Genomic DNA, 15,358 nt, shown 5'->3' with positions numbered 1-15,358 from the left:
GGACTTGTGCAGGAGGCCATGAAAAGGAATGCTAGAAGAAATTCGTTAACAGATTAAAATTTAAGTATAGGTGCATAAAAACAAGAGATGGTCATACCCTCCATCCTCTTGTTTCTCAGAGTGACATCATACTATTTTAAAATAAATATTGCAGAAGGTAATTTAACAATCATTAACAATTTGGGGTCTATTTTAGGTGAGGGATCATTAGTTGATTTAAACAAAACAAGCAAAACAAAAAAAGCACAAATGTTAACTCATTCATGTGAATTTATAAGATATATAATAGCAAATGAGTTAAATGAAGAAAAGAGAGAAAAAAAAAAGAATGGTTCCTCAGTACCTAATATAGGAGAGTAGGTTGTATACTTCATTATCATACTTCTTTTCAGCTGCGAACGTATTGGTTAACTATTCCCACACAAAGCTGGCTAACAAATAACCACAGAATCCAGGAAGAGCACGTGCAGCCCTTATCTCAGCTGGAGCTCACCTGACGGAGGTTGATCCTGGCGGGGCGATTTTGCATCGAAAGCAGGTCTGACTGGTATTGGCTCCTCGCGGCTACCGTAGGCTGGGCTCCCGTCCGCTTCAAGTGTGTTCAATTGGGGAATTAAGGATAAAGGAGAGGCTGCTCCTGGGAGAAGGCTTTTTTGTGGCAGTGGGAGAAGCAGAAGAGAGAAGACCCAGCTCCAAGCTTGCGTCCTGTCTGGCAAGGTAAATCCCATGCGCAAAACCGCAGTTGAGCGGTGACTGGGGTGGGGCTGCGGGAGCGCATTTTGCCGCCAGGAGGTCTGAAGGGGAAGGGAGTGAATTTTCGTCACAGTGATCTCGTCTGCTTTATTCCCGCGTCTTTTCCGTATGCACTTTCCTCTCCTGCAAAGCTCGCTGGCTCTATTCCACAAATGCCAAGTTTCATCCAGTTACATCAGCTTGAAATCCAGGATTTTATGATACACAAGAAGCGATGACCTATGATAAAAAGAAACAAGTTGTATCTGTCTCCCAAACACCTACCCTGTAAAGTTGAGACGGGGAAAAGATAATAGTAATGAAGAGAAGGGAAACATAGCAGTCACTGTTTTATTGCAAGTCCAAAATCTCGCTGAGGAAGTGTTACCAGGTCTCTCAATCCTGGCTTAAGGAAACATATTTAGATTTCTTAGAAGTGGTTTCCTAGTTCATTTTTCACCACAGTCCATTACTCTGTTCACGGAAGTTTCTTTAATTATCCGGCTTGGTTATATCTGAAAAGGTTTTCGAGTAATACTTCCCTTTTGGCAGTTAAGCTGCTTTCTCAACCAGCTGCTTGTTATATAGAAATTGGGGTGCCGGAAGTCTATCTTTATCTCACTGTCTTTTATTTCACGCTGGCAGTGATTTTGTCAATCAGGTTCTTTCAGAAACTTAAATTTTCAAGGCATTTTATTTCAGTTAGTATAAAAGTTATATGATTATTCTTTTATAGACATGCCTCTCCGTATATAGTTAATCACTGGTATTTTGGCCCATTAGGTTTTGCTAGGCCCGTATTCTTAATCTTTCTGTAAGTAGTTTTTACCAGACAAGAAGTTCTAATAGGTGTAACTATAGTTCATTAAGAGGTCTTAACAAAGGCAGGCTGACTTGTCTTGGTTTGGTCTATACCCAATCAGTATATCTTAATGCTCTTAATATTTCCCTAGGCTATTACTAATTTGAGAATCTTCTCCTGTATGGAAGTATTGGTATTATGAGTTGAACTATGTCCCCCCAAAACATATGTTGAAGTCCTAGCCCCGAGAACGTTAGCCGTGTGATCTAATTGGAAACAGGCCTTACAGAGGTAATTAGGTTAAAATGACCTTAATCCAGTCGGACTGGAGTTCTTATGAAAAGATGGCATTTGACACAGAGACAGCCATACCCAGAGAGAGGACTTTGAGAAAAAACAGAAAATGAAATGTGGATATTGGAATTATGCTGCTACAAATCAAGGAATGTTTAGGGCTACTGGAAGCTGAAAGAGGCAAGGAAGTATCCTTGCCCTGCAGGTTTCAGATGGAGTCAGTCTCTGCTGACATTTTGATTTCTGACTTCCAGCCTCTAGAACTGTGAGATAATAGATTTCTGGTCTTTGAACTCATCTAGTTTGTGGTACTTTGTTATAGCTGACCTAGAAAATGAATACAAGTGGAGATTAAAAAAGGATTTCACTTCCCAACACCTTTGGTTTGAGTTCTCTATATTTTCTCTAAATTCTGTTCTTTTTTTTTTTTTTTTTTTTTACATTTTCCAAGTATTTTTTCTAGGCTCATATTTCTTGTAGTACCCGATTAAAATGGAGTGTTATATTGAATGAAAAGGAAATTCACACAATAATGTGATCAATGGTACTCGAAATCTCTAGTCCCAACGTTAGGGGGACCCTCAAAACTAAACAAAAATTTTATAACCCCTTAAAGTTTTCCTTTTTCATTATTTTAAGTATAAATCTACCATTGCAAACTATGACCAAAATACTTTAGCTGTATGCTCTCTAATTTTGCTCTCTAAAACTGCTCTCTAATCTGTTTTACTAATTAAGAATGTAGGCTTTGGAACAAAACTACCACTTAGTGTGTGATTATCTGCTAGTTAATTTGTTTTTCGTTTCAGTTTCCTCATTTATAAAATGAAGATAATAACTGTATCTTCTTAATAAGATTATTGTGAACTTAAATGAACACAGAAAATATCAGGTGTTCAGTAATTTTGAATTGTTGATTAGTAATAGTCAAAACATATGTTCTTAACTCCAACTTCAAAAAATGAGTAGAAAACGTTAATCATAAAATTACTTAAAAATTTGTTATTTGTTATTTCATTTCCACTTGTTATTTTGATTTTCTTTTTCCTCTTTTTCCACAGCCTTGCTGGTCTGGCTTCTTCCCCACTTCCACCTTCCAAATACACATTACACTGTGGTTACTTTCTAAGGTTAATTTCTAAATCCAGTTGACTCCTTTCTCCTTAACTTTAATTATTTTCTCTGATACATTTTACACTGTTTTACATTTTACTCTTAAAACTCTGAAGGGGCAAGAGGATGCCACCAGTTAGAGGCTGAGAGGGCTGAGGACAGACTCAAAAAGTCAGCAAAAAGAACATGATCTACACAGTAGGGTAATGCTGAGTCCTTGTGGCAGATTTACTAGAAAACAAACAAGCAAAAAAACATATGTCTGTGGTACACCCATCATTTTGACATATTTCACTAAGAGGGCAGTTTGATAGAATTATAACAGTGTTTCTCTCACAACCACCAATATACTCTCAGCTCCAGTATTAGTATGGAATACCAAAGTAGCAGCCCAGATGTCCCCTCCAGTGATGGACCCATTTCCTTTAGGTGTTTAGGACTATCCATATTGTATAAATATGAATTTAAAAGAGAAACTGTCATGATTAATATCTCAATTCTCTTGTATTTTAGAGTTCTCAATGTTGTTTATTGTCTGCTTCTCTATTACAAATTCTGTTTTACTTGTACCTTAGCTTTAGGCTTTATCTGTTTGTCAGAATAGAATTTCTCTTCCTTCGCTACTCCATTACATTCTTGTTTTCATTGCCCCTTTATTTCCCTGTAGCTGATCAATATACCACGTTAGGCCGCACACTCTAGCTACTTGTTTTCTTGTGGATTACCTGAACAACAACGTCTTGCTCCTCATCACCATCATCAGAAAGCATTTTACTCATTCCTATCGTGGAGTTTTGTATTGTAGAAGACAAGACACAGTGATAAAGATTGCAATATTTGTGTTCACACAAATAACTCATTTCATTGCTTGAACTCATATAACTCCAGAATTGAGAGGGAGAGAGGGAGAGAGAGAAAGAGAGAAAGAAACAGAGAGAAAGAGAAAGAAGTCTTTTTCATATTTGGACATGAAAAAAAATTTATTCAGTTCTTGTGTATTTCATGGACACAATATACAGTCCTTATTTCTATATGTATTTAAGTTCAGAAAAAGCTAGTAAAAAAGTAAAATGCTTCTGTTTTAGAGCCAAAACAAGTGATGCCAGTTCAATCTAATGAGTGAAAGTTTACTACTGGTTTTATATTTAGTAAGCAGAATACTATTTTAGTGATAACTATGACATTTTAATGATCTACCTTTTCATGTTCTCTTATAGATACTATTTTTCATCTTGTAAGTTTTAATCTTGAATGTATGGGGCTTTATTTTCAAACATTTAAAAAATATTGGTAACAAAAACTACGTATTTTCTATTCACTCTGTAAACAAATTCTGTCTCAAGATAAAGTAGGGAATATATTTAAAGAACACTTCCAAGTTTGCAAAATTACATAACTTATGATCTCATGCTTTCTGGAGTAAAATTCTTTTTTTAAGTTTAATGTACTCCTGAGAAATGAACTCTTTCGTTATACAGAGACACTTCTTAAGTTGTACTATAAAGAATTTTTTTTGTTTTTGATGAAAATCAGTGCTTATTGAGGCAAAGGTGATTCAAAGGTGAAACTTAGGTTTCTTGATTCTCAATGTCTGGTCTTTCCTTATTCAAGACAAACAGTAGATCTACCAAAATTATGAAAACTATGTGAAACAAGCAACTCTGAAATTTTACTGCCATGGAGTTTATAGTTATGTATTTTTTTTTTTATCTCTAAAGCAATGTACCTTTACCTTTTTCTTTACTTTGTTAATCATCTGCCTGACACACTGAGGACCCCCTTTCTCCACACCAATCTCTACGCACAGCTCTCTTGGCATCCTTCCAGCCTCTCCTGGGAGACTCCCCTTCTCTACCTCGGGTTTGTTCCGGCTTCTTCGTCTTGGTTAGTTCTCCTCCTTGCTTTTCATTTCTACTTCCCTGAAATATATCCTATAGTATCTTTCAAAAAACATGTAAACAAAAATAACCTTTCTGTGGCCTTATGTGTCTGAAAATGTTTTCCTCTGTCCTAACAGTTCACAGTTTAACTGAGTACAACGTTTATCCAGCTAACATCAATTTCTCTCATCCCTTTGAAGACAACCACTGTTGTTGTATTCAGTATTACTAACAAGAAATCTGGTGAAAAATAGCTGCTGATCCTTGTAAATGAACATTTTTTTTTTCAGTTTTTTCTCTCACTTTTGTCAGAATTTAGGATCCATCTGTCTTTGGAACTTTGATATTTCCCAAAGGCAGGTCTAGTTATAGTCTCTTTATCCTGCTTACCATTTAATAAGCAATTTAAGTGAAATCCTGTGTCTCCCTGAAGGTGGGGATTTTTTTCTTAAAATTTCTTCATTGATTTTTTTCTTCTCCATTCTCTCATATTACACTGGAAACAAATTTACTTGCATGTTACTACATCTAGAATTTTCCATCACTAATAGTATTTATTTTATTGTTTCCATGTATTTTTACCTTTGTACTACATTTAAGAGTATTCTTGGATTTAATCATTATGCCAAAAATTCTCCTATTCCTTTAGCCAATTGTGCTAGTCAGTCATCTTTGGAGGATATTATTCTTGTAATCAATATTTCTTCTCTTAAATGGACTAGCTATGGTACATTAAGTGTTTTAACAAATGAAAACCATATGTCATTGACTGAACACAAAAATTGTTTGTTTCTCATATTATCGTCCACTGCAAATCAGTTGAGGGTTCCCCGTTTCACAGAGATAGACTCTTCCCACCGAATGTTTCAGCCATTCTTTAGAGTCCTAGGGCCTGCCTCAGGCCCCTTGCCTCTGTTCAGCAACAACAAAAGGAAAGAATAAGAAAAATCTCAAACTAAGTTCTAGGGACCAGCCAGAGTGTTGGAGTTATGGAAGAAGAAACTAAGTTTCTGTCTAGGAAAAGCCTTCCATGATACACTAATATAATGTTTATTTTTCCTGAAGGCAATGAGCCTTTGCAGTGCATTAAGATTTTTAGCCAGCGTTATCAGTTGTGTGATTTAGGACATCACTCTGACTGCTCTGTAAACTGTAGATCTCAGTGGAGGAAAGACACCTGTTAGGAAAATGTTGTCTAAAACCAGGTGATAAATTGTGGTGCTTTGGACCATAAGCACGAACATGGGTAAGAAGAGAAGTGAGAAGACTGAAAAGATGGTATGAAGGAAACAAGAGGGCCTGTGATGATGAGGGTTAGTGTTGGGAGAATAAGAAGTCAAGTAATACAGAGAAGTTCCTCATTTTCTCACTGCAGTGGACTGTATATAGTACCAAGGCGGGAAATTTTGTAAGAAAAGCACATTATAAGAAGGGAATGTTTGGGGAGATAAATGGAGATGCTCAGTATGTCTTTGGGTTTGTAGTTTTGTAGCTCAGGAGAGACATCAGGGCAGAAACAAAGACTTCAAAGGTATCACTTTACTGACCCTAAAAATGATAAAATAATAAATGGGAGTCCAAGACTATCAATTTTCATTATATTCATAACACTTAGAAAATTACAGTGTGAAAGCTATTTTTCTTTTCATTAAGTAGGATGTGTGATGATGGGAATGATGTTAAGATGGGAAATTTTGAACATATTGAAATACTGATGAAGAACTAGTAAATGGAAAAAAAAAATTTAACTAGCAATTAAACTAGTGGTTGTTTGGAGAGTGAGGGCAGATAGAACCCAAAGCAGGAGTAAAGGAATTTGTCTTGGAAATAAAATGGAAGGTCTCTTCCACGGTGATGGGAGGGAAAGACACATTTACATATAGACCAGTGCTTTGGAATTAATGCAGATCTTGTCTCATGGTATTTTCTCTGTAAAGTTAAATGGAGGCTAGTGAGAAAGGGTGTTTGACAAGTGTGAGGTTTTAAAAGAGCGACTGTGGAGATGGAAGAAAACTCATTAAGGAAAGTACACAGAGGATTCAGTATTTGTGAGTAGTGCAGAATAGCACACAAGGACCAGGCTGTGGCATAGAGGGGCGATGGATCCACCCACAGCAGCAAATCAAAAAAGACTTGCCATTATGTGTGGCATTTGTGAGAAGCCTTAACTAAGAGTATGATTTCAATACAAAGAATATAGGGGAGGTACAGAATGAGCAAAGATATACAGCAATAGACATGTAGGCATATTCTCAAAATGATTCATAGATCAGTGTATTTTAAGTTAAGGAGCTGGAAGTGGAAAGGCATCTGTCTGTTATTTTGGAGCTAGAACATCGAAATATTAAGTCTCCTGATGAAGGGTTTTGATTTTATTCTATCTGTGCTGATGTCCCAAGGAAAAAACAAATTGATCTTACTGGATTTGGGGGGAAGACAGAAGAAAGCACATATTTAAAGATATATTAGAAATGATTTTGATACTTTTTCTTCTTTAAAAATTAAGAGATGATCTTCCTTGAATTTGCTTGATTGTATGGCAGCTCTATTTTTAATTTTTCTGAGGAAACTCCACACTGTTTTCCACAGTGGCTGTACCAGTTTACATTCCCACCAACAGGGTATAAGGGCTCCCTTTCCTCCACATCCCCACCAACATTTACTGTCATCTTTTTGACATAGCCATTCTGACAGATGTGTATGCATTCCCATAACAGTTCTTACTAATTTTAACATAACTACAACCACCAGGAAAACAAAGAAAAAAAATGCCAGCAATGTATTTCCAGAATCTTGGAAGGATTTCCAGTAACAACATGAGAATTGTACTAGGTTAGGTAAAGAAACACCATTGACAGTTCACATATTCATAGCTCTGTCCTGAGCAGAGGAAATACGCAGAGAGATTTATTTTTCTTTCATATAGTAACTAAAAATATTATATCAGAAACCTAGACCTAACCTAGCCTTTCTATTTTAAGGATGTGATCTTTTTGAGGCAACTGGATTGTAAGCACCTTCTCTTCCTTCTCCTAACAGTGTCCTCTCTATATCCTCTGAGGAGGAACAAATCCCAGTAAAGAGCCAAACTGGAAGTAAGGAGGGGCATGTGAAGATAGTTGTTTATTTCATTTTAGAGATAAAGAATCTAGAATAGGTGAATTAGATTAATCCTTATTGGAAACTGGGAATTGGAATGAGAGCTGTGTGCATTCAGCTATAGGCAGTTGAACGCTGAAGGTAAAGTTAACTGAAGTAAGGCCATAATATGCAATATGTCCACTAGGAAATATCAGGCTTGGATATCATTTCTCACATGATGCTGAACAAAATGAGAGATGCATGGGTCTTCAGAAAATGCACCCAAGAGAAGAAAAAAGGAATAAAATTTCGTAATTCAGAAGAAAAACGTAACTTTAAAAATGATTTAAAAAAAACAAATCAACATTAATACATTGCCTCCATTAAAGTTGATAAACCATAGGAATAAGGAAGATACCATGAAAAACAAACAAAACCGAAGCAGGAGCACATAAGAAATTGGATGATAGAAGTATGGATCTTGAGGGGGAAAACTTCCAAATAGTAGATTGAAATCTACTTTAGAGTAAGAAAATAAAAAACCTTCTATCGAATACAGAGGGGAATTTTTTTTTTCTTAAAAGAAGCAAAAGAGATGAGAGGGGAAATAGACCAGAGACCTTCTCTAAAGAAATGTTATTTTATGTGTGTAAATCTGTGGCTATATCTGATTACTATTTTTCAAGTTCAGAAAATACACTTTTAGGAAATATTCAGGCAATGAAAGAGTAGGTCTCAGTTCTTTTGATCTAGGACTCATAACGATAACAAAAACAGGTATAGAAATTATTCACATATTTAAATTCCATGAAAAAATACTTTGCTGACTTCACTGGTTTTCAGAAAATCATTGAATGTATTTTTTAATTTCTGTAATTTATTACCATCAAATAGTTGTAGTAATTTAAAAATAATAAATTGAGGCGTTCAAAAAAAAGGAAGATGTTGAGAATAACATTCTATACCCAATGCTGTCATTAACTTGGGAAGTTTCTTTGGGGAAGTCATTGAATATTGTTAGCATATCCTGGCTTTAATGTAACATTACGGGAATTTCTGGAAGATACAGTTAATGACTGGATTCCCTGCTTTGTTATCCTCTATTCTGACAGGTGGGGTCTCTAGGGTTTGTTTTAATTACATTGAGGGACATTGTAGTAAGAACAAAAAACTCTCCAACTTTGTTTTAATGTTTAGTTTTACAGGAAGCTTTATAAGCATAGCATTTACTTTACTTAAAAATTCTTCACTTGGGATATCATTCATGAGTGTAATGATGGGGTATGAAAATTTATTAGTGATAACTTTGGAAAAATAAACTCCTTTGAAGATCATTTCAAAGATAATACACACCTGTTTCCAAGGTGAAGATAGCAGAAAAGAATATACATATATAATATATAACATTTTGATATATAACATATATGTAAATTATATATATTATATATAAAATACATACAATATTTTTAACCTGAAGGAAATGCAAACTTGTTACACCGAGATACTCTGCTGCATTGGTTAGTTGTGCCTTAAGAAGTATTAAATTATATCATCATTGATAGTTTTTCTGTAGTCCCAGAAGCCTGAAACTTCATGTTGGTGAAAACATTACTTTCATTGCCACATTTTACCATCTTACCATCTCCTTTCCCCCGTTATGACTTTTGAATAAACCATAGCTACAAACACAGACACACACACAATCAATTTCATTGTGACATATGTTTCTCATAATTTTCAGTGTGTCCTGAATCTGGGGAAAGGAAAATATTTCAGCTAAAGGCTTTTTTCATTTAGCCATTCATAATTCAAACATAAAGTCAAACATTACCATATCATACTAACCACAGTATTTTGAAACATCTTAAAAAGATGTTTAAGAACTGAAAAATTTAAATAATGAATGGACATGGTAACAGGAGGCAACTGAAAACCCCCATAAGACAATTTTATAGTACATGACTTTAAGTATTTTATGATATATTTGCAAAACCACCTTTATTAAAACTTTTAAATGTTCTGCAGAAATATCTTGAGTAAGAATACCAGGATTAGGGCAGAGATTTAGCTGTATTTGACGCATTTATGTGAAGGAGAAAAAAATTACCTGAAGAGCATATTAAAAATACAAAATTTTCAGATCCTGTAGAGACCTACTGAATTAGAAATTCCAAGGGATAGGTCTTGAAGTATGTATGTTTAAATAAAAATCTAGATGAACTTATCTGAGTAAGTAGCACCTAAAATTAGTATTGAGTTTGTACATGAAGAGCTATAGAACAATGACACGAGGTGTATCTTTTAAGATTGCTGTAGATTTTACATAAGAGAACAGATTTACTTGATAAACATAAGTTGGAATTTTTAAAAGACTCACTAATAAAAGACCTAAAACAGGAGGGAATCCTTTCTTATTTATCATGTTAGTTTTTTTTTTTAGAATGCCAATATGCCAAATATTATGTCTAAGAATTTTATTCCAGAAATATTTTAACAAGGGAAAACAAAGATTACTATAAATGCCTATTGGAATTAGATACATATAATTTATTGCAATGCATATGAAAATAGAATATTGTATAGTCATTAAAATGATGATGTAGAAAATTAATTTGAAATGGCAATGCAAAATTAAAAGCAGGTTATAGAAGAGAATATATAGTGTGATTTGATTTTTTTAATAAACTTACTTGAAGTATTTTTATGATGAAAATGTATAGAATAAAATAAACTATAAGTTTAATGGTAGTTTCCTCTGGTTGAGTTTGTTCTCTTTTTGCTTAATTGCAAATAAGCAAATTCATTGTGTGGGAGTGTGTGTATGTATTACTTACATAAACATTGCAAGAATACTGTTAATATCAGAAACAATTGCAAACCCTTAGTATATGCTTGCAACTGTTCTAATTGCCATATATATATATGTAATTCAATTAGATCTTTATAATAATGCTATTTCTTAATTAATGTTACTATTAAACAGGGAAGTCAACCCAGGCAGGTCAAGTGTCTTTCCCAAATTTACACAGCTACTGAGTGTGTATTATGTATTATAATTTTTTAGCCTTATATAAAGAGATTAATATGACCTTGTTTTTTGTATGATTTTTAAACTTTTTAAAAGATTTGGATGGTATATTTAAAACAAAAACAAAATTTATCCTTTATTATCATCACCCAATTTTCAGAAGCAAATTTAAACTAATGTCTGGCTGATTTAATATTTATTTGCTTTTGACTTTGTATATTATCACTTTATAAGATTCTATTATAGATAACCACCTCTAGGTGCTATCAGAATTCAATTTGGCTTCCAAAACTGAATGTGGAATGTATCATGTGCAATGGAAGAACATTGTCTTCTTCTTCTCCTTCTCCTTCTCCTTCTTCTTCCTTCTTCCTTCTTCTTTCTTCTTTCTTCTTCTTTGGTTTCTTTTAAGTTTACTTCTTTTAAGGTTGTGCGTGTATAGGTATATATATCTCCATTTTGAGAAAATAGAAAACTTTATTAAATTTTTAAGGGAGTTGAAAAAGGCTGAATATACTTTACTTTGGGATATTTATATTGTACTCTTGGCTAAAGTTTGGGAGGTGGCAGCGCATGGGGAAAATGAAGTGAATCAGAATGTAATTGCTTGTGCAGAATAACACTGAGTGTAATTACAAAGTTAAAAATGAATACTTCTCTTGACTTCCAAAATGAGAGGTAAAGTTTTCAGTTTTTTTTATTTTTTACCATTAAATAAGATGTTATCTGAGGACTTGTCGTATTTGGCCTTTACTATGTAATGTTATTCTGTTTCTAGTTAGTTGAGAGGTTTTATTTTTAGCCACTTTCGAAGGCAGTTGGGCGGTTCCTGACAAAGCTAACCGTAATCTTACGATATGATCCAGCGATCTTGCTCCTCAGTGTTTAACCAAATGAGGTGAAACTTAGGTCCACACAAAAGCCTACACATAAATGTTTATAGAATCTTTATTTGTAATTGGGAAACTTGGTTGAAGGACAACTGAGATATCTGTAAATAAATAAATGGAGGTACATCCCTATAATGGAATACTATTCATTTATTAAAAATAAGTGGCTATCAAGCCAGGGAAAAACAGGGAGAAACTTTCAATGCATATTACAAAGTGAAAAGAAGCAGGTCTGAAAAGGTTAAATACTGTATGATTCCAACTGTATGACATTGTGTAGAAGGCAAAACTAGAGAGAGAGTGAAAAATCAAATCAGTGGTTGCAGGGTTGAGGAAGGCTGGGCAAGGAAAGGCATGAATAGGTGGAACACAGGGAATATTTGGAGCAGTGAAACTATTACCTTAACAGTATGATACTGTTATGATAGATACATGACATCATGCATTAATCAAAACCTATAAAACTGTGCTCTACAAAGAATAGACCTTAATGTAAGTTATAGTTTTTGGTTAGTAATAATGTATTAATATTGGTTCATCAATTGTAACAAATGTTCCACAGGAATGAAAGACGTTAATAACAGAGGAAATTGGGTCGGGATTGTGGGGGTGGAAGGGTGGGAATTGGGAGAGGGGATATATGGGAACTCTCTACTTCTAATTTTTTTGAAAACCAAAGCCTTCTCTAAAAAACAAAGTATTAATACAGAATAAAAATCCATTTGTAATATTTAAAATTGGATAATTATTTATTGTGTTACTCCTTAAGAAACTTTCCAAAACTACAAACCTAAAAATAAAGCTTCTCATACATTTCTCTACACTTGTTCCCATTTTGCATTAAGTAGAAAGAGACCGGCATAGACTAACTATCCCTTAACTAAGCTATTATCCTTTGTGCTGTTTGTCAAAATAGTACCAAGAGATAATGAATAGCATTGAAAACATCAAAACATCATCAATAAACATCATGACCAAAATAATACTTGTATCCTGAGATCTAAAAGTAAGTCATTTAAATGCCTTGGTGACATTGTTTTGTAATTATAAATAAATTTTTGGAATTCAGAAGAGTTGAGCAGAATTCTGCCTTTGTTAAAAATACAAAGTTATCTTGTATTATCTTCCGTTTTCTGAAGTTCACTGTATTCGTTTGTGTGAAAAGTAGCTTGTGTTATCTCTGGGCTCCCATTCACCTTGACATTCTATTGTGTGATCATACAGTTGTACTTCTTAATAAGGGGCTTGTGACTTTGTGTGCTAACACCATTCATGCAAATGAATTCTTAAGAGTAACAGGCCCTGTTTTCATGAAAATAAACCAAGTGATGAACAGTAAAAGAAATGAAGAAAATTATGAGCAGTATTAATTTGCCATCTGTATAACTTCTTCATTCTTGAGACTTTCTCTAAATATGAAAATAAAATTTGAAGGAATGAGAAAATCAACAGTCATTATCCTAGCTGACTGACAAGTCATTTTCATTACCCAAATAGGAATTTCAGTATTTATGAATATATTTGAAATTACTGAGATAATATAACAAATGGATAATTTTATCAGACTGCATCTTTTATAAAAAGAAAGATTTGGGATATTTAATTTAGATGATATTTATTTTGAAACGTTAACAATTCACTATAGTTAAACTTGTTCCTTTGTTAGAAGGTAATTGGTATAGACTATTAAAAACTGTTTTTCACTTTATAGAAGCAATTTATGAATTATAATTAATTAGTTCCTTTTAGGTTAAATATACAAAAACTGGCTTTGAAAACTCCTATTGTATTTTCAGTTCTGTTCATCTTTAACACCAATACATATGATCATATAACTAACTAAAGAGGACTAAGGTCAACACATCATCATAATTTAAAATATTTAAAATCCTGTAACATACTTAAAATGATCTATTCCATATTAATTAATTTTCAGTTCTATGCTGATTATCAAAAGTTAATACTAAAACCATTAATAAACAGTTTTCCTTTTAAGTTCATTCTGATTATTCAATGGCACGTATGTTTTGGTTTTGTGTTACTTCAAATAGTTTGTTTAGTATAAAAATTGTTAATAGTTAAGTCATAATTTTTCAGAATGCTATGAAGGTATAGGTATTCTAGGTGTTCCATTTTAAGACTTTTATTACCTTACTTTAGAGGTATTGTCAGAATGAAGGACAGATAAAGTGGACCATTTTCACAGGACACTGATTAATGAAGCACAATGCCTATTTATAGTGCAATGAGTGATATTGTCCAATTAATTGGAGTGGATCATAAGAAACTCTGTCCTCATGGGGCTGAGTATACCTACTCAGAAAAACAAATGATAGATCAGATTGTTATCTGGAGAGCACTCAGTTGGAACCAAAGGAATTTAATGTTCTTTAAGAAATATTTCTATTATACTGTAGTACCAAAATGAATTTCCTTTCTCCCCTCTAGAGAATTTCCTGTCTGAATACCTGGGACAAATCATGCAGAATCAGATTATTTCTCTTTTGAAGGATGCTAAGAATACCCAGATAAATGTTCATTATCTAGCTCTGTTTATGATACTCTTTTAAGGGAACAAAATTTTCTGCCATAAAAAAAAGTCTCCTGTTGCAAGTTACAATGATTTAAACTCATCTAATTTTATTTAAATCATGGAATGGTCTCTCTTTGAAGTTATATTGGGATAGATCTTAGGAACCCTGGTGATTTGGAGAAAATAATTTAGTTTTATTTAACATACTAGGTGTTCATGTACATTTTTTCATACATTTTCTACATATCAGTAATAGTAATCATCTGTAGAAAATTTTCTCACATTTATATATATTTCCAAGTTATTATTTCCTGGTCTTATCCCTAAAATCTGGAGCCTTCCTCTTTATAGACATGTTGCCATTTTTTAATGAACACAAATCTTATACTGGTCCCTGGTGATCTCTCTTGCTTCAGACAGGCACTTATGGTTTATGTGACTTACTAGTCCCTGGATCATGTCATTAGTCACTTTTTGAAATTGTCTTTCTTTGAATCATCAGGGGATTTTAAACCATTTGATAGCAGAGTTCATGCTGACAGGTGAATTCAGAGGAGGGAGATTGTCGTGGATAAGGATAATAAAGAAAGATTTCACAGATAAGCCTGTACTTAAACTAGACCTTGGGAGACTTATCTAGGCAGAAATGAAGAAAGTTAACCCGGATGTTGGAACTAATACAATGGAGGAGCAAAAATGTTGACAAGGATGTACAGATATCAGTGTTGCTTAAACAGTTTATAAGCATTTATAGGTTTAAACTAATGTGATGGTATCAGTAATGAAAATAAAGAGATAGATGCAAAATTTAATTTAGAGGAAGAATCTGTAAAAAGGGATTCTTATGTATAGGAGAGTTTGAATTGCTTACCATCATGTTAAACTTCAACAAGAAGATTCTATATCCCAGGGTTTTGTCAACTCATGGAATATAAGAAGTATTATCAAAATGAGGTACAAATCAAGAATAATAAATTCAAAGGATATTGACTAATAAAACAGAAC

At 33.6% G+C, this 15,358-nt stretch overlaps 1 long non-coding RNA gene across 1 annotated transcript in view; it reads left to right on the top strand.

The window, feature by feature from the left end:
* Positions 1-486: 486 nt before the first annotated feature.
* LOC116662995 overlaps positions 487-15,358 on the top strand; it is a 243,855-nt gene continuing 228,983 nt past the window's right edge. The window contains exon 1 of the long non-coding RNA XR_004319000.1: positions 487-717. This is a non-coding gene — a long non-coding RNA (uncharacterized LOC116662995). The remainder of the gene's footprint in view (positions 718-15,358) is intronic.

Source organism: Camelus ferus, chromosome 1 (genome assembly GCF_009834535.1).
Source record: "Camelus ferus isolate YT-003-E chromosome 1, BCGSAC_Cfer_1.0, whole genome shotgun sequence".
NCBI classification, from domain to species: domain Eukaryota; kingdom Metazoa; phylum Chordata; class Mammalia; order Artiodactyla; family Camelidae; genus Camelus; species Camelus ferus.
Note: the sequence above shows the minus strand (reverse complement) of the source record. Positions and strands in the feature narration are given on the sequence as shown.